The 21,934-nt window shown below is 41.8% G+C and overlaps 1 protein-coding gene across 47 annotated transcripts in view; it reads left to right on the top strand.

The window, feature by feature from the left end:
- The window catches only part of ZBTB20 (zinc finger and BTB domain containing 20), a 723,674-nt gene that overhangs the window by 649,920 nt on the left and 51,820 nt on the right, over nucleotides 1-21,934 (top strand). For 46 of the 47 annotated variants that reach the window (XM_075906071.1, XM_075906010.1, XM_075906161.1 and 43 more), the window contains one exon: nucleotides 19,645-19,746. The gene's annotated coding sequence lies outside the window, so the exon portion shown is untranslated. Of the gene's footprint in view, nucleotides 1-19,644; nucleotides 19,748-21,934 lie in introns of those variants that run through there. The other variant, XR_012897271.1, reaches the window with a different exon arrangement.

A 21,934-nucleotide genomic window follows, 5' to 3' on the forward strand; every position in this document is an offset into this window, starting at 1 on the left:
TAGTGTTATAGATTCAGAAACTCATGGCCACACTCAGGCTTCAATAAGCTTCTTTCCTGCATCTTTCTCTCTAACTTTTAAGCAGTAGCACAGTGACCAACCCCTGAATGTGTCACTGCCTGACATGTGGAGAAAAGTTTCTTTCAGGAGCTATGGAAAAGGAACACTCCTTGCCTCAGGGCAATAATGCAATCCTGTGACCATGTCTACATAATAGAAGTCATCTGCAGTTACAGCCCAGCATGCTTTTGGGGAATTTTTCCTTGTTTGGATCCTTCAAGTTTTTACAGTGAAGACTAGTGCAACAAAGCACTGTTTTTATGCATTTTGTTTTTTTTACTACAAATTAAGTTACTAGCCCAATTTTTTACTTCAGTTATTCCCATCCAGGCCAATTAACAAGGTTGCATTGCTGTAGCTGAGGGCAGCATTTGGTTGGCTACATGAAAGTCAGTTATTGCTGATTAGCTTTCATCAGTCCTCACTACATCTCCACTTTTTAAGGGAAGGCTGTTATTTAGGTTTTTTTAAGATGTGAAATAAATCACTTCTCTGAGTGAATCCTAAACTGCTTGACACTTCTAATGGATTCGGATCTGCCCAGGAATTAACATTGTCCACTCCCTTCCTGGATTACAGATTTTAGTGAGCCACTTCAGCGGTGTTTTGCTATGCCCAGTTTTCGGCTTTTTTTACAGATGTGTAGAATATGTAATAGGCAGTAATAGAAACCTAGGGTATGTCTACACTGCAACGCTATTTCGAAATAACTAGCACTATTCCGAAATAACTTAGTCTGCGTCTATACAGCAGGCAGTTATTTTGAAATAGTGTCAAAATACTGTCAAGCTGGAGGACTTCTTACTCCGACTCCTGTAAGCTTCATTGTATGAGGAGTAAAGGAAGCCAGAGGAAGAGTACTCTATTTTGAAATAAGTGCGTAGCTTATTTTGAGCTAAGCCCTGCTGTGTAGATGCACCCCTAGTTTTGAAATAGATCTGTAGATCAGGAAAGAGAAGAACAGACTTCAAAGAGTTTTTATAGGAAGTGTGTCTGAATTGCTTGCATACTGGAGGGCTGCCATCTGCAGGCGCACCATCCATAGCATAAAGGAATGGGGACAGAGGCAGGACATGGCAAGAAGATCTGTGATTAAACAGAGGGGTTTGGGTGTGAGAGAGGGGGAGGGCAGTGTGTTTCAGGGAGAAAGGAAATAACTGTAGAGTACGCGTGGGCAAGATATGGCCTATGAGCCAGATCTAGCCCACCAAACCTTCTAATCCAACCCATGGCCCACTCCCAATATGGAGCAGTGCCATTCAAACCACAGTTTCCAGCCAATAGGAGCTAAGAGATTTTGTTGGGGGCGGGAGCAGCACACAAAGTCCCCCTGTCACTCCTTGCCCCCTCTGCACAGAGAGCCACATGGAACAGCCAGCTAGGAAGTCTGCTTGAGAGGGCTGCTTAGGTAAGCACCTCCCAGCCAGAACCTGCCTCTGGCACCCCACCACCTCCCACACCCAACTCCCTCCCAGCCCCTGCATCCCTTTCTGTGCCCCTCCCCCGGGCCAGAATCCTCTCCTGCACCCATACCCACTCCTGGAACCTGTACCTCAATCTTCTACCCCAGGTCACAATCCAAACTCTCTGCACCCTCCTGCCCTCTACCCTAAGTCACAACTCTCTCCAAGGCAGCAGGTTTGTACATTTACTTCAGCTTTGTACAGGGAGGAAGGATTTAGTCCTCCACAAGAACAGTGACTTTATTACTGTAGTTGCTGCAGTGCACATCGGTGCCACCAAAAACATGCTGAAGTCTCTAAAGGTTGCACATGTGCGCACATACCCATGCACAGGGTAACTAGCCTGCCTTTGGCTGGTTCTGTGGAACCCATGCACAGCCAAAGACTGAAAGAGAAAAACCTGCTCCATTTTCTTTCATTTCCCCTGGTGCTAATGTGCTTGAGCAAACATTTGAGTCAGTGGCATTGCTACATATTGTAGCATTGCACTAGCAATGCTACCAGGATGGTAGTGATGGTTTTGCCTGCAGTTTTAAGAAGCTGTGTTAATGATCCTTAAAACCTTTGTTGAAATCCTTTAGTTTGACATTTTTTGTTTCGGGCCAGCAATGGTCTTTGGATATAAAATACATTTGGTCTCCTTTTTGTCATCAAATGAAAAATAAGGGTATTTGTTGCATAAAATATTTCTAAGAGAGATTGGTCCCATGGAAGTTTTTGAACCATATCTTAATTTCAAACACCCCTAAAAAAATTTGGGTTCAGGCTCAGCCCTATTTCAAATGCTTTTGATAACTCCAGAACCACCTTGTTTTCACAATAACAACACTTATTATATCCCAAATCATAAAATCATAGAATACTAGAACTGGAAGGGAACTCGGAAGGTCACCAAGTCCAGTCCCCTGCCCTTACAGCAGGACTAAGCACCATCTAGACCATCCCTGGTAGATGACCATCCAACCTGCTCTTAAATACAGGCAGTCCCCAGGTTACATGGATCCGACTTACATCGGATCCCTACTTACAAACGGGGTGAGGCAACCCCGCACTAGCTGCTTCCCCCCAGCAGACCAGGGAGACACGAAGCTAGCGCCTCCCTCCCCCTCCCCCCCAGCAGAGCAGGGAGACGCGGAGCGGCTTTTCTCAGCAGACACCTCAGCTTGAGAATAAAGAACTGAGGGAAGTGAGGTGTGGGAGAATAAAACTGAGCTCTGGAGAAATGTTTGGCTAGAGTTTCCCCTACAATATGTACCAGTTCCGACTTACATACAAATTCAACTTAAGAACAAACCTACAGTTCCTATATTGTACGTAACCCGGAGACTGCCTGTATCTCAAATGATGGAGATTCCACAAACTCCTTAGGCAGTTTATTCCAGTGTTTAACCACCCTGACAGTTAGATATAATCCACAGGTCCCAAAGCAGGTAGGTAGCATTATCTCCAGGGAGAATTGTTTTTCCCATAGTCATACAATGAGTCACTGACATAATTTGGAATAAAACAGAATCACCTGATGTGTAGTTAGTTTGGTACCTTGTACACTGGGCCTCATCATTTCTCCAATGTTTAAGAGTGACAGACTTGTTGGAAACATAGTCATGGCTAAGGAAATAATTAAGATGAGAAATAACCGTTGTAACTGACCATTTTCCTCAATAGGTCCTCAATTAAATTGACCACTTGCTGTAAGCCAGCAGTACACAACAGGGATAAGTGTAAATTGAAAGTCCAGATCTGAGCAGCCCTGAACTTTAGGAAAGTTCAAATCTACTTCCAAAATTCATTGCTCAGACCCATTTTAAACATGTCACAATATAGCAATTTGGGATGATCAGGATCTGAGTTCATTTTGGAGATCCAAGATAGTCTAATGTCATGTCAGGGTAAAAACTTCAAGAATTTGTTCTCTGCGGGGCATTATTATGCAATAAGAACTTAAAACCACCATACTGGGTCAGTCCAAAGATCTATCTAGACAAGGCCAATCATCATCCTGTTGCCTCTCCAAGCATCTGTCAGAGATCACCCAGAACATGTGGTTGCACTCCTGACCATTTTGGCTTGTAACTGGATCTAACCTCCATGAACTTACCTAATCCTTTTTTGAATACAGTTATAGTGTTGGCCTTCACCACATCCTTGGCAATGGGTTCCATAGGCTGTCTCTGTGTTGTGTGAAGTACTTCCTTTTGTTTGTTTTAAACCTGCTGTCTGTTGATTTCATTGGGTGACCTCTGGTTCATGTGTGGTATGGAGGGGTAAATAACACTCTATTTATTTTGTTTACGTAATTATGATTTTATAGACCTCCACCATATTTATCTGTTTTCTTAACTAAACTGTTCTAGTCTTCTAAATCTCTCCTCATATGGAAGCTGCTGTGTACCCCTTGTGACACGTTGGATCACAGAAATCCCTTCGGGGTTGTCCCTTAGTGTGTTGATCTAGCCACTGAGACCCACCTTCCTGCCCTCTGGTGCTTCCCTCCCACCTCGTCCTGCTGAGCCAGAAGCACACTGTTTTTCTCCAGCCAAGGCATAGAGTTGAGGTCACCTCCTCCCTCCAGAACAACACAGACAGTGAACCAGTTCAGCTCTGGGAGGGCTCAGCTATATGGGCTCAAGTCCTAAAAGAGACCAAACCCCTAAATAAATCCGTCTGTGTAAAACTTTATATAGAGAAGATCATAAGGTCAGTCCTCTTTATCAACAAAAAAGACATATGCACGGTGGTTCTTCCCCTCCCCCCGGATAAAAATTATTTATACTGTGCTTGATAATAGACAATAATGTTTTAATTTAGTATAAAAAGTAGGATTTAAGTAGTTGCAAATAAAAACAGATCAAAGTAAGTTACTAAATTAAAATAAACAAAAAAGCCAGCTAAGAAACTTGTTACATGCAAATTTTTACCCTAAACAGTTGATCTTAACTTCTAAACCAAGAAGACTTTTTATAAATACATTAGAAGCAAGAGAAAGTCCAAGGACAGGGTAGGCCCACTGGTCAGTTAGGTGGGAGAAACAGTAACAGGAAACTTGGAAATGGCAGAGATGCTTAATGTCTTCTGTGTTTCGGTCTTCACCGAGAAGTCTGAAGGAATGACTAACATAGCGAATGATAGTGGGAAGGGGGTAGGTTTAGAAGATAAAATAAAAAAAGAACAAGTTAAAAATCACCTAGAAAAGTTAGATGCCAGCAAGTCACCTGGGACTGATGAAATGCATCCTAGAATACTCAAGGAGCTGATAGAGGAGGTATCTGAGCCTCTAGCTATCATCTTTGGAAAATCATAGGAGACAGCAGAGATTCCAGAAAACTGGAAAAGGGCAAATATAATGCCCATTTATAAAAAGGGAAATAAGAACAACCCAGGAAACTACAGACCAGTTAGTTTAACTTCTGTGCCACGAAAGAGGCCACGGAAGATAATGGATCAAGTATTTAAGGAAATCATCTGTAAACACTTGGAAGGTGGCAAGGTGATAGGGAACAGCCAGCATGGATTTGTAAAGAATAAATCATGTCAAACCAATCTGATAGCTTTCTTTGATAGGATAACGAGTCTTGTAGATAAGGGAGAAGTGGTGGATGTGGTATATCTACTTTAGTAAGGCATTTGATACGGTCTCACATGATATTCTTATCAATAAACTTGGCAAATACAACTTAGAGGGGGCTACTATAAGGTGGGTGCATAACTGGCTGGATAACTGTACTCAGAGAGTAGTTATTAATGGCTCACAATCCTGCTGGAAAGGTATAACAAGTGGGGTTCCGCATGGGGTCTGTTTTGGGACCAGCTCTGTTCAATATCTTCATCAGCGATTTAGATATTGGCATAGAAAGTACGCTTATTAAGTTTGTAGATGATACCAAGCTGGGAGGGGTTGTGAATGCTCTGGGGGATAGGGTCATAATTCAAAATGATCTGGACAAATTGGAGAAATGGTCTGAGGTAAACAGGATGAAGTTTAATAAAGACAAATGCAAAGTGCTCCACTTGGAAGGAACAATCAGTTTCATACATACAGAATGGGAAGTGACTGTCTAGGAAGGAGTATGGCAGAAAGGGATCTAGGGGTTATAGTGGACCACAAGCTGAATATGAGTCAGCAGGGTGATGCTGTTGCAAAGAAAGTAAACATGATTCTAGGATGCATTAACAGGTGTGTTGTGAGCAAGACACGAGAAGTCATTCTTCCACTCTACTCTGCGCTAGTTAGGCCTCAATTGGAGTATTGTGTCCAGTTCTGGGCACCGCATTTCAAGAAGGATGTGGAGAAATTGGAGGGGGTCCAGAGAAGAGCAACAGGAATGATTAAAGGTCTAGAGAACATGACCTATGAAGGAAGGCTGAAAGAATTGGGTTTGTTTAGTTTAGAAAAGAGAAGATTGAGGGGGGACATGATAGCAGTTTTCAGGTATCTAAAAGGGTGTCAGAAGGAGGAGGGAGAAAATTTGCTCATATTGGCCTCTGAGGATAGAACAAGAAGCAATGGGCTTAAACTGCAGCAAAGGAGGTTTAGGTTGGACATTAGGAAAAAGTTCCTAACTGTCAGGGTAGTCAAACACTGGAATAAATTCCCCAGGGAGGTTGTGGAATCTCCATCTCTGGAGATATTTAAGAGTAGGTTAGATAAATGTCTGTCAGGGATGGTCTAGACAGTATTTGGTCCTGCCATGAGGGCAGGGGACTGGACTCGATGACCTCTCCAGGTCCCTTTCAGTCAGTATTCTATGATTCTATGATTCTGTACTTTTTTCAATTTTAATATGTCTGTCTTGAAATGAGATGGCCAGAATATACTCTATGACAGATCAGGTGCTAAGTTTTGTCCCATTAGACAAAAGTACAGATGATAAAGAATCCTGCAAAACATCAAATATCAAGATGGGTTTTTTTTTTAGTTTTATAGTCTAAATGTTTATAATTTCTGTGAGATTTCATTCACACTATATAATTGTCCACTGTCTTCCTGAAAAATACTTTTGAGTTACAATAATACTTTGAATGTCTATCAATGCCTTAATCTAAAGGTGCCATAGAAACATGAATTAATTTAGTCTCAGAGTTCCTTAGTAATGGAGTTTGTTTTAATACCCCAGTTTTACATGTGATGAAAATGAAGCATGGAGCAACTAAGCAACTTAACCAGGTTTCAGAAGCTGGGGAAAAACAGAAGTGCCAAAACCCAAATCATGGGCTTTAACAAAAAGACTGTCCTGCCTAGTTTAAATTGCAGCTCTTTAATTCTCAAGCTAATAAAACTCACTTCTCATTAAAATCCCAAAGTATAAGGATTTACCGTAAATCTATTCTAACACCCAGCAAGAATCGCTGTGTACCTGATGTAGGTTGAAAGGATGGTAGGTGAGAAGTGGCATATCTTACAACTGCCCCCATACTTTTAAGGGGCAGATTTAAGTTTCTTATGTCATTTGGGGCTAGATCCAAAACTCAATATTCAAGTCTGTGGAAAGACTCACAGTAACTTCAGTGGGCTTTGAATTAGGCTCTTGGTGAGGTTCTCTTATTCTACTACTTCATGTGGGAGTGTGGAGGGTTTGGGGTAGATCAGAAAGAAGATTGGTGGTGAAGACTTTTGAATTTCCTGAGTTTCTAGCACTTAGTTTTAAAAAGTACCCCTTAAAAATGGTATTGTTTCAAAGTGACACATTCTCAGTTTTAACTTTCCCCCACCCCTGGAATAATACAGTTATGAAATATTTTCAGAAGTTGCCTGCCTTCTGAAGACATGGGCTTTCAGATCAGGATCCAAATGCGAATTTTGCAGCTCAAACTTGTCTCAAGCTCAGAGGCACTGGCTTTCTCTGTGTGCTCTGTTTCTGCAGAAAGAATTTCACATTAGATTTTCATTCCTGAGGTGTTTAATATATGAGCTGCATTTTAAAATAATAGTCACCAGCTCCTGTAATTCAGAATAGGTATAGTGCATGGTTTTTTTTAAATCACCTTTACTCCCTCCCTGTAGTGAGGCACTGCGAGTGTGTGTATGTCTGGGAGGTAGACAGATTCCCTACCTGGAAATGGCTTGCTATTATTAGACGTTCAGTTACCAGGGGTTATGTAAGACAATTGAAGCTCTGTTTTTTAACAGAGACATGATTCATGCTACTTGTAGTAACAGAAACCACCTCTAAACGAGACAGAAAGCAGACACAGACAAAAGGCTGGAGAAATCAATGCCGGCTGAGTACAGCCATTCTCCTTCTACCTTCTGCCTCTCAAGCAGAGCACTTGGGTTTTCAGGAGCGGAGTTTGCTGCTAATTCTGGATCTCTTGAAGTCTCCCAGATTCACTGAGTTGATGCGTCTGTGTCAGTGGCCTTGCACGGAGAGGCTGAGTCTGCAGGAGCTTTGACAATGGACTGTAGTCAGCATTCTTTACATCATTCCCAGTAGTGTCTGTGTGATGCTGTGTGAGACTGAAGTAGCTATGGTGTGTCTACACTGCACCCTTATCTCGAAATAAGCTATGCAATTTGAGCTACGCAAATTGTGTGGCTTATTTCGAGTTAATTTTGAAATAGAGCGCTATTCTGAAACATCCCTTAATCCTCATGGAACAAGATTTACAGAGACATTGGGATAGCGCACCTGTTATTTTAAAAGCTATTTTGAAATACCGGGCTCACTGTCAAGACACAGAAAACGTTATCCCAAAATAGCGCCACTGGGTAGACACACCCTATGAGCAGAACTAGCACTCCTCCTCTGTTTTCTCAGTTACTTCTTCTGGTGAAGGATGGAATCAAGACAGCTTTTGGCTTCTCTGTAGTTAACACTTCTACATCATTTTTAAAGTAATGTGCAGAAGAGTTGAGACCAGGAGTAGCTTTGAACTTTGGCCAACACTCTTCATTAGAGCAAATTGTGAAGTCTGATTGTACCTAAACTCTCTGTGAGTGCTCAGGTAGTCAGCACTTCTCCGTCATTCTCTCTAGTACCTCCTGCTGGGAGAGGCAAGGTTCACAGTAACAGTGAACACCACCACAGCCCTGCTTATCTACATCATTCTTTGCAGTGATTTCTGCTGGCACCAGAGAGTTTCCCTAACAGCTGATCCGGCACCAGTCTTGTCATAGCCTATTGCTGATATGAGTTGGAGTATTTGTGAGCCCCACAAAACCAACACACTTACACCGTTGCCTACAGTGCCACTTTCTGGGAAAGGCAAATGTTGCAATAGCTGTTAGCTCCCCCAGGAACAATGTCCGTGGGCCACTCCCTGCAGCACCTGGAAGACAGCTGTAAATGTCAGCAAAAGGCAATTAAACCATTCTACGTAGTAACTTTTGCTGTCATAGGGGAAGAAATTAAGGAGTTGGAAATGCTCTTTTTAGTACTCAGAAAACAACACTTGTACTTTAGCAGCACTTATCTAACAGTCGAGGCAACTGCCTTCAGTTTTTCGAAATAGCTAGATAAAGATCCCTTTAGATGCATAGGGGAGAGCTAAATATTGAACTTTAATAAACCCAAGAGAATAAGACTGGCAAATACTGAAATAAGAACAATTACAGTAATATTTAGTATTATGTTATTCCTATTTATGCACTTATGCCATATGCAACAGGGGCCACAATGAAGCATTTTTCCAGAAAAAAAACAGAAAGTCGAAAGAACGGAAGGGTTTTTCTGACAGCAGTAAACCTCATTCTACGAGGAAGAAGCCTTTTTCTGAAAAGGCTGCCTTTTTTTTTTTTTAAGGCATGTGTGGATTCAGAAGAGGGAGTTATTTTGAAGAAAGAGGCCCCCAGGAAATATCACAAGTGCCCTGGTGGCCACTCTGTCCATACTAATCACAACTTAAATGCAACATAGTGTCCAATCAATGTGGATGCTGTCTTTCAAAAAAGCAGATCGCTTTTTCCTTACGCTTTTGCTGTGTGGACATCCTCTTTCTAAATAAGTTTTTCTGGAAGATCTCTTCCAGAAAAGAATCTTCCAAAAGAAGCCTACAGTGTAGACATAGTCTCACAAAAAAGGGGGGACCTGCAGTCAAATTCTAAAACCTTCCTGACATGTTTGAAAGCCAGATCCTCATCTGGCAGCTTGAGCTGATATCTTTACATTTAGACTTACTTCAGGAATCCAAATATCAAATAATTATCACGCATACACATCACATCTCAGGACCTGCTACATTCAGTCACTTGACATTTAAAATTCTGTGTTTCACAACTGTGCATAACCTTCATTTCAATTAAAAAATGGTTTGGAATACATTTATGTGTTCATCTCAACATTTTTAACTTTGTGTTTTGTCACTGAAGTGTGAAACAGGAAGTCTGCAGTGGCTTTCTCCTGGCTTTTCGTGAAGCAAACTCTTTGATCAACTCTTCAGATTCCAAGACTGCAACCAGTTACCCCTTAGTGGGAAATGGAACCTCAGCTCAGCCTTTCCCTCTCTCACCATGGATCCTGTGTATTTTTCTTTAATCCTTTTCAATATAAATTGAATGAGCATTCAGTTGTGTAATTTGAATCAGAAAGCATCATGTATACAGGAAGAGCAGTATAGACCTCTGGAGACGGATGTTGCTGATTCTTTTGCCTAATCCTTTCATTGGGTTGATTACTGACTCAACACTGTTGACTTGCAGGAGAATTGGGAATACTGCTGGGAGGTAACAGCATGTGAAATGTAGCATTTTTAGCATGGTGAGAATTTCAGGAGCGGGGAGACATTCTCGCTGAAGAATGTTTGGCTATGAATACCTTGCTCTAAACCAAACACAGTGGTTAAGACCAAACAATAAGATATGTTTATTAACTATAGAAAGACAGATTTTAAAAGATGATGCATAAAAGTTAGGATTGGTTGCAAAAGAAAAATAAAAAATAAAACTCAAGATAACTTACCTAACTTCAACAAGCTAAATGAATTAAAAGCAAAAGGTTTTGTCTCATCATATATTGTAGTAAATTTCATAGGCTGTGTCTCCTTTCAGCCTTGGCTCCTCCATTAGTTCAGTTTTTTGAGAGTCGATGTCATGAGCAGAGATGGAGGAGGAAAAAATGGAGGCCACTGTCTCTCTCTCTCTCTCTCTCTCATACGACCTGCCCCTCTTTGAGCATTACCTCCAGGTGGGTTGCAAACAACAAGAAGTCTTGTGGATGGCAGGGTTGGCCATCCCTGTGATGAAATATGAATTTCTTGTTTACACCTTCCAGTAGTTGTAGAATGGCTGCTTAAGCAGGTGATAGATCTTTAACACCTGGCTGGATGTTCTTTTGTTCCAGAGAAATTGGTTTGGGCCTGCTTTTCTTAAATTTGGAGCATGTTGAAGCGGTAGAAACATAACTTTATACACAATGTTGATACATATATTTTACCAGGACAGGAATGTTCATCAGATTATGAATTTTCAAATGATCTATCACAAGGTACACTTTGTGCATACTTTGTCAAAGTTTTATAACATTGATGATCAGAATACAGTTTGAAACTCTCTCAACCAGGATTCCCCTGTCCAGCAATATCCATGATCTGGCATCGATGTTGCAGGACCAGAGAGTCCCAATGGAGGGCCAAAAGTAAGGATCCCTGCGGGGCCAGCAGACCAGTGGACTTCCCTCAGGGAGTTGATGGCAGGGCTGCCCAACATGTGGCAGCGGGGACGCCCAGCAGGATTGGGAGCCCTGGCGTGTGGCACACATGCAGCTACCCAGGGAGCCCCAGCGTGTGATGCGTGGAGCTGCTCATAGAGCCATAGTGCATGCAGCTACCGGGAGCCCCAGCAACAGGCTGCCCAGCGGGTCATCAGGGCAGTGGGGTAGCTGGGCCAGCAGGAGGTGGGGAGCCTGCTGGGAGGCCAGTGACTGGTGACAGGTGTACAAAAATGACCTCTCCTGGTCTGGCAAAATCCCTCTAGTTGGTCCTGAGGGTGCTGGACCAGAGAGGTCCATGCTGTAGTATAGATCATCATACTCTCATATCAGCTGGCAAGTTATGCCCTCCAGATAAAGCCATCTGATAAAATCTTGCTGAGAGGAGAAGAATTTTACTTACATGAGGCTGAGATATTTTTAATTCTTGCATTTCCCAGTTTTATTTTATTTTATTTTTTGGTGTTCGGTGTGTTAGAAACAAATGAGTAGATGATGCATGATGAATCCAGATTTTTCATGTGCTTCTTTTTGTTCTCTGTAACTCTGTGACAAGTTGGTCTGGAAAGACAAATACATACCTGATATAACTCTATGGACATCAGTGGAACCTCACTAGGAATGATTGTGACTTACATTGCAGCATATCTCCTGTAAAGGTGAACCTTAGGAGTGGATCAATTAACAGGTAGTTTCTTTTCCTTAGCTAGAAAGGGAGGAACCCAGGGTGCAAATAACTTGAAAGGGTGAGAACCAAGGATTTTGTCACCATCAAAAAGGACCAAATTTTACTACACTTCTGAAGTTGTACTTCTGACTGTTCTCTCCAGGACAGTTGCCAGGAGATAGTCATCATCCAAAATCTACTTATTGTTACGTTGTACAGTCAGTGAACATAGGCATGTGAAAATTGATTATCAATCTGCAGGCCCCTTATAAATGAGAAATGGAGCTCTTTTCCTCTTTGAGGAATTCTTCCTTTTGTTGACACCTACAGAGCTCTGAGCCTTTTGTTTGGGGGATGTGCTGAGAAGTTTGCAAACACAGCAATCAATTGAACCAGTTTGTGAAGACTAGACCAGCCATTCTCTCTGATGCTTGAATTGTTTTGTTCTGCCTCAAAAATGTCCTTTCAGACTTCGTTTGACATCTCTGTGATGCTGAACAGATTTGGAGAAATCACCAATATTTTGACAGGGTTCCTTGGCAATGAAATGTTCATGAAGCTCATCTGTCATAACTAGCCAAAGCAGGGGATGGGATGGATACATTACTGTTGCAATGTTAATTCACTGTCATTTTCTTGGTCTCTAGTGGATGCAGTGATGGCAACTCATCTTTCAGTCATAGTCATGTTTTCAGGGAATGGAGTCACCTTTATTCTCTGCTGACTGCAATTGCAAGACAATGTCACTTTGGCCAGATGCCTTTCTCAGGGATAGAGCAACTGCCCTCACCCTGCACTGGCCATCTTCAGTGACCACTGCTGTTTATGGCTTCAAAAACATCTGAAGAGCTGCTTTTTCTCTTCTTTAGTTCTTTCTCCATCTGTGACCTTTTTGAATTCCTATCTTATACATGTGATTCATTGAAACCTGTAATTAAGTACAAGACTGTGACTTAGTGTTGGTTCTCGGCACATACATTTGTGGGACTCTCCACGCTCACACAGGTTTTACTGGTAGAAGTACCAGGAAACACCTGATTTCCGACTGCCCAAGTTACGACCCCTCCCCCCCGCACTTACAACCATTTTTGTAAGTGTGGAAGGGGCCAAAACCCCCTGACTTATGTCTTTGGCCTGCATTGATGATGGCCCATGGTGCCTATCCTAAATGAGGGTTCGAGTTACGATGCCCCTGACTTGCGACGCTTCTCCAGTAACCAATCGTGTCGCAAGTTGGGGACCACCTGTAGTAAATATATATATTTTAGGACAGCACCCAAAATTCTTATCAGGATTGGGGCTCCATTGTGCTCAGTACTTTACTAATGGAAGTATGAAAGGGTGCGTCTACACAGCAAAGTTATTTTGAAATAACGGTCATTATTCCGAAATAACAATGTGAGTGTCTACTCAGCAATTCCATTATTTTGAAATAATTTCAAAATAACAGACAGCTTATTCCAACTTCTGTAAGCCTCATTCTATGAAGAATAACGCCTATTCCAAAATAGCTATTTTGAAATAAGGCGCGTGTTGATGCTCCATTTCTGCTATTTCAAAATAGCCCCTCACCAGGGCCATTCTAAGTTATTCCTCCTGGGGCTGTAAATTGAGATAGCACGTCTACATTAGGGAAGCCTGCTACATACTAATTTTGAGGCTTCTGTGCAGTGTAGACGTGCTATTTTGAAATAAGCTATTTCAGAATAACTATTCCAGAATAGTTTATTCCGAAATAACTGTGCAGCCAAACAGACCCTACCCCAGAGGACTAATGCAGGTGTAACTCCATTCACAACTGGAGAGTTCTTCCTTATTTCCATCACTGTAAGTAAAACTAGAATCTTGCCTCAAATATTAGTCTCACTCAGGTCTGACTTTTATCAGGCAATAGGAAATGATTATACTTTGTAATTTTGTGAACCACTCAAATACAGTAATGACAGGTACTTTAGCAAAATGTTGATAGACAAAATTAGATGTGATTTATTTAATATCTAATTTATAATTTCAAAATGTGAATAAGATATTTTAAAAATTTAGAAAAGGAAATCATATCAATTCTATATGAACCATACCATGTTTGTGTGTGAAAGAGAGGGAGTGTTTCTTACCTATGCCTGTTGCCTAAATTTGGATTTGATGAAATCTTTGTTAATAACAAGTAGTTGGGTCTTCTGTTTTATATCTCAAGTGCAAGACAGCCTCTCCAGTGCCCTCTATCACAGTGTTAGGGCACTGGTGTTTGGGTTGACACAATGACAAGCAGCACATTGCAGCAGGAGGGATCACTCTACTCCATGGGATTTTGGCAAGAAGGTACTTGTTCTTTAGACCCCTGCTCTGTGATAGAAGAGACTGTGAACTGGGAATACTCATTGCAAAGGGGAAAAGACGACCCAATACTGACTGTGAATGCTACTTAAGAGGCAATCCAATCAGTGCCAGAGGAGCACAAAAATGCACAAGAGCCCCTTGATAAATCCTCTTCTTAGGTCTTCTAGTTCTCCAGGAACTGACAATTCAATATATTATAACGGGGTCTGGAAATGTATTCTTTTTTAAAGTGCCAAATTCCATCATAAGCAAAGAATTGCTGCGTAAATGTGGTGAAATGTTAGTGTCAGATAAAAAGGCGGGGGGAAGAGGGGAGACTAGAGAGAGAGAGAGAGAGAAACAGATATAGATAAGTAAAGCGATTTTGTATGACAAATACTGGGAACATGATGTAGCTTTTTACTATAAACATGAATTGCTGTTCCAGATTTCAATAGAAACCCTTGGGATTTGAGGGAAAGTATTTCTCTCCAGTACTTTTGCAAAGATGTATTTATGGGAAACTGGCCTTAACCAGACTAACATCCCGGTGCATCTCATTCAAATGGTTTATCTGCAAATATCTAATCCATAGAGGAAATATTGTCTGAAATAGATACGCAGTGCTCCTAGCAAGATAGGGAAAAGGCAAGGCACCACCCTTCAGTGGTGGTGTTTATTAAAGTTCTACCTGCTATAAACAAACCACACTCTGACCTTCTTACACGGTGTCCTGTGCTCCTGAGATCTCACATTTTCTGAGGGACAAGTTCTGCTCACTGTTGTATGTGTGCACTGTGTGGAGTAGTGTACGTGTATATACACACACACACACACACACTTTTCTATCTTCCTCTCCTTCCTTGGTGCAAAAAGCTGACTGCTAGGAGGAGAGTCCAGCTTCTCCATGGCTCTGCTAGTACCTACCTAGCATGCTAGCAGTCTGCAGTACATATTAGTCAAGGTGCATTTCATCCCATTACAACAGAACAGTAAAGGACACCTAGAATTATTCCTGACTATTTTCCTGATTGACCATGACATCTAGATCTTGTGAGTCTCATTAACTCCAAATAGGAAGTAGAAAAGGAACTGGAGGGTGTCTAAAATAAAAGGAACTAGAGATAGGGACCGAATGTGAGAGGCCCTGCAAGAAACAACCCCTTGAATCAGCCAAGTTCAGGTCCAGGCACTGGCAGGAAACTTCTGTTTGCTGTTATTTAAGATCACATGAAAGGAAACCGCAAGAAAGTGGATACATCCTAATTATATTGCTTCAGATTGGACCTCTCTGGTCCAGTACCCTCAGTACCTGACTGATCCCAAACGAGGGGATTTGCTGGACCAGAAGAGGTTCTTCCCCTCCTGGCCCATGCTGCCACTGGGTTAGAGCGCCAGCCTGCCCTCATTGCTGTCCCAGTCCCTCAGGTTACTCTAGATGCTGCCAACCCCGCTGCCGCTGGGGCTGGAGTGCCATGGCCAGAGCTCCATAGCTGGGGCAGAGCTCTGCAGCCACTCATCTCCGTGGCTGGGGCTGGAGCTGTGCAGCCGGGGCTGAGGCCAGAGCTCCCTGTCTGTAGCTGGAGTTGGGGTGGAGCTCCCAGAATGGGGCTGGGGCTGGGGCTGGAGCTTCATGGCCAGGGCTGGAGCTCCTTGGCAGCCGCTTTGGCCAGAACTCCCTGCCATGCTACCCATTCCTCCTCCCCTTCACTGACACTGGGCTCCTAGCTGAGTTGCCAGTACCCCCTAAATACCAGATCAAGGAGTCCCGGTTAAGGGAGGTACAACCTATAGTGTGTTTTTTATTGGGAACAGAATAGAAACACCACCTGCCTATGTGAAATTCAGATGATAGGCTGTGACAGACCATTTTTGATCAGTGGTGCTGATTAGCAAACAGTTCATATATGGCAGATTACAAATAAGGGTGAAGACACAAATTATAGAAGGGGAAGGAGGAAGATCAGAACATCGGCATGTGGAGTTATGGTAAGGGAGCCATTAATGATCAGCGCTATTATAAAGGACCACGTTTTGTACTGATTTTATGCCCCTTGCAACTTCACTGAAGCCAACACAGAAAGTGCCCCTCTTAAATCACTATCTGAATTACCTCACTACTATCATAAAATGGACATTCTGTAATAAAAATAATGAAACAATTAATGTGTCTTTCTCCCTCTAAAATACTAAATAAGAGTTAGGCAGGTTGGAATGCATGTAAATATGGATAGATAGATATATTATACTCAAGTTAATATCATGAATGGAAAAGTTTTAACCAGTACTTTGTACTTCCATAGTGCATTCATGCAAGAAATTCAGTGTCTCCAAAATCTAAATTATGCCTCACAACAGCCCTGTAGAGTAGAAGCTAATTTTCTTGTTTTATAGCAGGAGGAACCAAGGTGCAGAGGGACTCTGTGAGTTTCCTGAGCTCTCCCAGAGTTTGTTTACACATAATGTCAAAATAATGTTGAGCTGGAGGACCTCTTACTCTGACTCCTGTAACCCTCATTTCATGGGGAGTAAGGGAAATCAGAGGAAGAGTGCTCTTTCTTGGACTTCCTGCTCTGTAGACAGCACCAAATGCTGAAATAAGCTAGTTCAACTTAAAGTACTCAATTGGTGTAGCTCAAGTTGTGTAGCTTATGTCGGCATTAGCTCTGCTGTGTAGATGTGCCCACAGTGAGTCAGTGGCAGAATCACAAATTGATCCTAGGAATCCTGATTCCCAGTCCCCTGCTTTCTTACTGTCATTTGTGATGGATATTTTTTGACCTAATGTTCTGATGCTCCAAAGTCTATGTCACCTATTGGCCTCCCCATCTGGCTCAAGACTCTTTCCTAGTATTTCTGAATGCTGATTTTCCCATTGTGTCCTCTCATGGGCCAGTCAACCTTTAGTTTAATTGATTTTTGTAATGGGCTGTCATGTATCCCAGTACAATATGTTTTTAATTTTAAATGAAAACAGCCACACTGTTCAGCAGGCCTTACAAGAAGTGTTGAAAAAAGGAACAATGAAGCTGTCTTAGTGTTCTGGAACTTACCACTTTCTTCACGCTCTTCACCCAGAGTGGAGTTTTAAAAGAATCTAACCGAGACTTTCAGTGGGAATTCAATATCTGATTCCCATATGTGATTGTGAACAGCCCATTCCGAACATCCTTTCTTTCTGCCATACTTTGTTATGAACCACAAAGTGAGTGCTAGTCACACCACAACCAAGGATCAACTAGATTAGGGTCCCAAATACCAGAGGCACAACAAATGGCACAGAAAGAAAGAGGTGTTAACAAAACACATATGGCTAACTCTGTCCTCCGATAGTCTTGGTTTGTGTGAAACTCCAAGTCAGTAGTTATTTTGTCTGACTGAAGTGGGTTACCTAGGGAGGTGGTGGAATCTCCATCCCTAGAGGTTTTTAAGTCTCAGCTTGACAAAGCCCTGGTTGGGATGATTTAGTTGGGATTGGTCCTGCCTTGGGCAGGGGGCTGGACTTGATGACCTCCTAAAGTCTCTTCCAGCTCTATGATTCTAAGGATGACAGGGGAGGGGGGCTGATCCTTTGGTCTTACTGGCTCAAAAACTTCTTTGGGTGTTAAACATGCAGATAGCCTGTAGGATTGGATCCTCTGTAAAGACTCCAGAATAAAGATGGGAAGAGAAGCAGAATGAAAGAATGACATGGATGAAATAAGATTGAAATTAGTAGTAAGGGAGATAAGGGCTGAGTGGAAAACAAGATAAGCAGGGAGAAGGTCTGAAAGGAAAACTGGTGCTGAATGTTAGCAATGAAATCTAAAACTGTGCACATATTGGGCATCATTATATTCTTGAAATTCAACCCTTCACATTTGTCATTGTGGTTTGTGAACCTTTCAAGCAAATCAGGAGCTCCCTCACGGTTCCACTCCAAACACAGGTGAAACTTGGCGGTTCTGAATAAGTTTTGTACTGAGTTTTCAAATTTGCTTAAATATGAGATTCAAAACAAACTTTAGGGATGGGGATGTGCCAACACAAACTGGAACCTTGGAGAAAACGTGTGCTTGCGCCCCTGTGAAGTGTAACTGCCAAGTAGTGCATAGTCTGTCTATTTACACAGATCCAGCTTGCCATTAACCATCGTTATTACAAAACATGTACATTAAACTGTTCCTGAAAGTATACTTTGTGAAATGCATTATTATAGTGTCATCTAAAATGCACTGAGAGAATGCTTAATTGTGTTGGTAGGCACTCATTCCAGTCTGTCTCCTATATTGATTAGTGGTTTTGAATATTATTGTGATGCGTTTCCTAGCATGCATTCAGACCTGCTCAGTAATGTTAATTACCTGTGAAATAACAATGACACTCTGTATCATTTTTATTCACCTGTGGCTTTGTTTGATTTTGTTGATGAAGCAAATATTCATTTTTCTTCATTGATTGTACTGAAAATCCAGTGTTCCTATGAGTAGCCACATTGGCTTCAGCATGGGCAGGATTGGAGACACTGATATCCATGGGGATACTTGCATGTCTTCATGATTTAGCTCATCATCTGGATGCTGGTTTCAGATATGTTTCCATCCCCCGCAGCCCTGTTACTCTAGTGATGGGTTCAATCACAAAAGATTTTAAAAATCCTAGTGTTTTAGTAGAGTTCAGATGCAATGATGTGGTTTGGCCACTTATAAAAGCAAGGGTCATTTGTAAAAGTCAAGTTTAACTGTTGAATGGTTAGATCTGAGTTTTTCTTTGGGCCCATTCTGAATTAAACCATTGAGTTTACCCCTTTCTCAGAGCAGGATATGGCCTCCAGAGAAGATATTTCAGGCATAAAATTGCTACTTGGGGTTTGATGGTAGCTTAATGACTAAGAATAAATCATATCCTTGGTTTCGGTTTGGGGTGTTTTTATAATTAATTTTGGGTCACTAAAGTAATACCCACTGGTGTCCAAATGAGTGAGTAGGTGGAGTTTCTGCCTTTGGATGGATACACTTTTATTTACCTGCTGTTTTTTTTTTTATACAAAGAAAGTAGGGGGGAGCATGGTAGGTCTTTTTCCTCCCTTCAACTCTATTTTAGCTTAGAGCCAATTCTTCCTGTCTTCTGCTCTGAGCAGGGTTAGGTTACATGACAGGAAAAACTTTGGTGCCTCTTCTGCACTAAGGCTCCTGCTGTTTATCAGCGCACCTGCAATCATATCAGTAAACCTGCAAGACCAGGAAGGAATTCTATTGTGTGACAGTCTGCTGCTTGATTCTCCCTATCTTACCTACCCAAAATAGGTGGATAGTTGGGCCATGGAGACAAGGGATCAGAATCTATCCTCATTTATAGCTGGGTTTTCCCAGATGGAACACGGGACAGAATTTAGCCCTGTTAGGTTTCACTCTGTCATATAGACGTGGAGAATACTGATTAACTTTGCAGCAAATACTCTCACTCTTGATAAATAATTAACAATTCCCCCGTCTCTTTTCCTTTTGTTTCTTTGCAGTACAGACACAGCCTCTCTCTGTCCCCTGCCCCAATGAACATCTGCACTAGGGCCAAAGCTTGGAGTGATTTACCAGAAGAGTGACACCATTTGGAAACCACTGTAAGTAAATTTTATGTCCTATGAAAAACTTCTTGATTCAGCAAAAAAGGAAACAGAAAACAAACAAAACCCCCACCCCAAAACCTTTAACACCTGGCCACTGCTGGTCAACAAAAGTTAAATTTGACTTTACGCATTTACCTGGGAAATAAGTGGGTGTAAAAAATCAGTAAAAAGTTGGTAAGTATAGTTCAGCAGAGCTTTGACCTCCTTACATCCTTTAGCTGTGTCTTACTCTACTAGGATATCCCTGACTATTATTTTAAATTCAAGTCTTGATGTCTCTGTGGCATTTTGCCCTATATTTTTAGCAGATTTCTTTGTCTTTTGTAGAGTTACTAGTTTGATTCAATCAATGTATATTCCTTCTTGTTGCAGTTTGATTTCCCTGCAACTCGTTAAAGTTTTGAACTGCTTTTGTAAAGTCTCAGTTGTTCTTGTAGCTCTGTACTTTTCAAGTTGGGTCTCTCTGTCACTGAAGTTTTGCAGAAGCTTGGTTGAATCCCCATGCTTCTCACTGACGTTCTCAGTGGGTTTTCTGTCTTTTGTAGTTTCACGGTGTTCTGAAATGATCTCTTACTCTCTGCCTTAGATTGTGTAATCTTCCAGTTTTAAAATGTAATGGTCAGATCTCTGTTCTCCTTAATATAAGGTTTGGCTTGGTTTTGTTTTTTTAAGCAAAAAACCTTCTCTGGTGAAATTAACTGTAGCTTCCTGCTTTCATGGACAGGTTTTTGTGCCTCCCATTATAGCTTTATCCTGCTCGGTTGGATCCCAGTGCTAAAATTTCAAGCGGTTACACGTTTACACAAAAAAAGTTAACATCCTTAGTACGTGCCCTATCCTGAACCCCGCTGAATATCACCAGAACCTTTAAATTGTGTGTCTCTCTCTCCCCCTCCCCCCCCCACACAAAATCCACAGTTACATGCCATATCTGCTTGACCTCTTGTACTCAGGGAATGCAAATGGCCTCATTGTGACTGCCTCCTTTACAGATGCATTAGGGAAGGCAGAGCTTATTCTAACCTTTTTGTCACCTGTCTTTCCCAGTGTATTGACACAGGGCAGTCATAATTTGACCAGTAAATAATTCAGCTTTGTTTTTATCACTGAAAAGCTTTCCTCTAAACAATGTGACAGGCACCTTCTCTGTATTTTCTCTGCAGCCATAGGGCCCCATGCCTGACCATGAACAATTTCCTTTTTTAGAGGCTGGAGAGTTCAGCCACCACCTTTACCAACGCAGAGCCTCCCTGTGCTAATAGATGTTGATCTAAAGGGCTCTGTGCATATTGCCTTTGGGCTCACCTATCCTTTGCTCAGATTAGCTCTTTGATCTGTGCTCTGAGATGGGGCTTGAGAAAGTAACTAGAAACTCTTAAAAAAACCACTCAGTTGCCCTGTCTCATCCACTAATCCCAGATCACACCTGACTAAAGAGTAACCAAGAGAAATTGAATCTTTTTAATAACCTGCATCAATTTAAATTGGCTTGGCATGCTTCTAAAAGCGGAGAACCTCAGACATAGAGCATTTGGGTCCATTTTCAGAACTGGGACATTGGCCGATGTCTGTTTCAAAAGGGCCCTCAAATGTTTGCTAGCTGACATGGGAGAAATGCGAGCTGCTGAGCAAACTACATTGCCTATCTTTGAAAGAGACCAGACTGAGAGGTTGGCTTGTTGTGACATGTTAATACATCTGGGGGAAATTAATCCTGAACACAGATAATTGTTGTGAGGGAGAAACCTGGGGAGACATAATGTTTGAAAGAGACTGAGGAGGATTGCTGGACAGCAAATTGTGTATGAGTTGAATTGTAATGTCGTAGCAAGAAAAATAAGTGCAATTTTGGGTTTCAGAGACATTCTGAAGCAAGGAGATAGGCCTCTTTCTCAAGCTGTGCGCCACACCCAATCAGTTCTGATCTGATCTGCTTTTAAAACAAACAAAAATTCGTGCTGCTTTACATTCTGTTCCTAAAATCATGTTGTAGCTGCATTATTGTGAGATGTCAGTTTTCTACACCTTTATGACAGAATACTGCAGTGCTTATATACATAAAAGGGGGAGGAGGAGATACTTAGTTACCAAAAAGATATCGTCACTTTGGAGGGCTCAGAGGCTGGAGGAATCGGTTTACAAGAAAAGTTTGAAGGATCTATTAAATAAGTGCAGTTTGGTT

Source organism: Pelodiscus sinensis, chromosome 1 (genome assembly GCF_049634645.1).
Source record: "Pelodiscus sinensis isolate JC-2024 chromosome 1, ASM4963464v1, whole genome shotgun sequence".
Classification (NCBI taxonomy): Eukaryota; Metazoa; Chordata; order Testudines; family Trionychidae; genus Pelodiscus; species Pelodiscus sinensis.